The sequence below is a fragment of the Brachycentrus maculatus genome, unplaced genomic scaffold, assembly GCF_059751285.1.
Source record: "Brachycentrus maculatus isolate JH-2025_06_01 unplaced genomic scaffold, ASM5975128v1 h1tg000506l, whole genome shotgun sequence".
Classification (NCBI taxonomy): domain Eukaryota; kingdom Metazoa; phylum Arthropoda; class Insecta; order Trichoptera; family Brachycentridae; genus Brachycentrus; species Brachycentrus maculatus.
In genome coordinates this window covers 44,487-47,908 of record NW_028281252.1, presented here as the reverse complement: position 1 = coordinate 47,908, position 3,422 = coordinate 44,487, and positions in this window count along the sequence as shown.

Genomic DNA, 3,422 nt, shown 5'->3' with positions numbered 1-3,422 from the left:
ACTCTGTGTTTACATTATCGTTAATTATTTGAAGAGAAAGTGATATGTCCTGTTTTTAGGGTCTTAAGGCGGAGAGGAATATAAAGGTATATATGTCAGGATACAGATGACGTCAGCAAAAATGTTCAAAGTGAAGGACGTGACAGCTATATAGAAAAAAAATTGAAAAGGAAAGGTTAATGAAAACTGGCTACAAATCAATCGAAATATTTTTTGCACTCATTTTTATTAATATGAATTAAAACATAATGTGTTATTCCGTATTTTCTTGTTTTTGCGATGGTTATTTTAATTTGTAAAAGTATTACTAAACTGCGCGGAAAAATCTTTCATAAATTTAAGTAAAAAAAATATTTATATCAGTCAACGAAATTAGATTTTTATGACAAAATAAGTATATTTTTCTAAGATGCGCTTGTTTATTGCTTGAGTTTATTTGAAATATATATATACGGTATGTACGAGATCCTTGATTTTTATGCTTTGAAATGAAAAGGTTTAAAATAATATTCAGTTATTTTAAACCTTTATTGGCACGTCTAAAACTAAAAATAAACATTATTGTTGAAATCGCATAAGAACATTAATCAACGATGCTAACAACTTTTTTTTTTATTTCATTCAAATGAGGACTACTATAGTCTTCAAGACACATATCCTTATAGCGACCATCAAAGTGTGAAAAAAGGTATATTTTTTATGTATTTTGAGCTTTTCATCTTATGTTTTGTTTAATGTGGTTCGTTGTTTATTGCTTGAGTTTATTTGTATACAAACTAGTGTATACACCCGGGTAAATATAGAGCCTATAGTTAAATTTAAGACTTTCAGAAGTAAACTTAAATTTATTTAACTACCAGCAAAGATAGGTACTTAGCCCTATCCTCAGGGGGCTAAGTATCTACAGAGTGTTCGTTCTTATAAAATTCTATTTACGGAAAAAGCTCTTAACATACACATTTTAGTAATGCTTTTCACGTATTCGGCGAGAAATTTAAAACACCCTCAACAATTGTGATGGGGTTCTGGTACCATAAAATCAAAAATAATCGTATACAGCTTTTACAAGATATAATAAATCTAGCAATGGAAATAAAATTTTATCGAAATCTAATTTTCCAGTCCAACCAATTATGTATTTTAGGAAGCTGAACTTTTTCAGCTACTTGAAGTCTATTTCTTCAAGCGTTTTTAATATGTTTTTTTTGCGCCAACTTTAATTTACTAAAAGATCTGGCTAAATATTAAAAAGTATACATAAAATCTTTTACTATAAATCCAGATTTGCGCAAAAACTCTCAAATTATAAATTGCTTTTAAAAAGGAAATTATTATAACGATATTGATAAAATTGAAATTTTGGGAGAAAATTACGTTTTTATCGTTTTTTTTTGCAGTTGTTATCATTTTAAATAAAATGATAAAAAAAATAGTTTGCGATCTTAATACAAGCACTAATTAATTTCAAAACTAACTATCACGCCTCTTTACACAGACATAGACAGAGAGCACAGAACGCCACACCAATCGGTCTTTGCAGGCAATTTTCGCCTCTTCCACATTCACGCATCTCCTTATACATACCCGCCGATAATTTGGACTCCTGACCTGACCACTTTCATGTGTTTGAAATACTTGCCAAGTTTTCTTGGTCTTTCTCTGCTTCTTTTACTAACTTTATTTTCAAACTCCGCCCCCTTGACAAAACCCCTTCCCCTAACTTAATCCTCTCCTTATTTATATAACAGTTTTTTATTATATTTTAGTTATTATTCAGACCTGACGATGGAAGATAAGCTTCCGAAACTAGTAGTCATTAATATACTCAAGTCATTAATATACACAAAACAAGTGCTTCCTAAATCATGTCTTACCACAAAGTAAATGCCGAAACAATAAAAAAAATAACTTTATTGACCACATAATTTTTTTGCTGTTATTTTTTTCGCATTTTGTAATATAAAAACTCAATCTTTGCTTATTTATTACCATTTTTCCAAACCGATTTCCAATACCAGCATAATTTTCTACGTAGTAATACACGATTTGAATAACAATTTATGTTAACATTCAAAACTAGACATGACAGCTCTTCGGCTGATAGACGGAATATGTAAAACACAAGAGATACATGTTGCCTTCAATCACAATTCACAAATTCCCATGATTTTCCGTCAATGGCAATCTCAAACGTCAGTCACAAAACATCAATTGGTCGCATTATATGCAATATATACAATCGTATTGATCGATTTAAACGTTTGTAAACATGAATTTGATGTTTTTGGCAGATACAAAAAGTATATTAGAAATTATGAACATTGCTACATGAGCTTTTTTATCCAATGTGGATGAGATTTCAAAAACCACATCTCGAGATCAAAAAGAAATTACTTTAACTGTATCACCTTAAGCGCAAGAGTATGAAATGAAATGTCTCCTTTTGTTGAAGTAATTACATATGTACATATACATTCATCCTCTGCTAACCCTTATTCGAACCTAATGATGCATAGGGCACTGCATCGTATTGACGCAATTCTATCTAGATCGTTAACAGATGAAGGCAAGGTGATCACTTCCGCGACTCAGGGACTAGTCCAGGGTAATATTAAAAAATATTGAGTGAAAAATCAATAATATTTCTTTTCACCCACCCTCTGGGAGTCGAACCCGGACACTAACTAACCTAGCATCATGCCCACCAATCAGTCTTTGCAAACAATCTTCGCCTGTTCTACATTCATGCTTCTTCTCTTTTATCTATTAATGTGTATGTTGAGATATCGATAGAAATTTTTTAATGAGATAAATAAATTTACCATCTGAGATTCCTTATTTACTTATCTAAAATCTAGGCGCAGGACTGATCACCTTGCCTTTATGTGATTGACAAACAAACAAGTTAACAACGTATCAACCTACCCTATGTGGTATCCAATGCATAATAATTTAGATATGAGTTCTGTAAAATAAGATTCATATGACATGGACATTTTCAAAAGCTACATTTTACACAGTTTTATTTTCAAAAGCTTCACTTTACATAGAAAAACTTACCGATACGGTAATTGAGGCTCCGAATAATTTATTTTTCATCCCCCACAATTTGGAAGGTCGCTTCATCACTCAACTCGATCGTTTCCTTAAAAATATTATTTATTGTAGCCAATAATGGACTGTCAAGTAGAAACGTGTCACGTTAAAAAGGCCGAACATATTGGGTTTTGTAGAAAACCTGAGACGAGTAAAAAAAACTAAGACGAATGGTCTTTCAGAAAGCATCCTTATCCATCCATCGTGGGTCTAGATTTTAGATTTTTAAATCAGATCTTTTGAGTTCTTTCAGGAGCTTTGAACTTTCTCTGAAAATAAAAAAAATAGCACTTTACACACGTGTAACATTCACCAATTCTACCCAT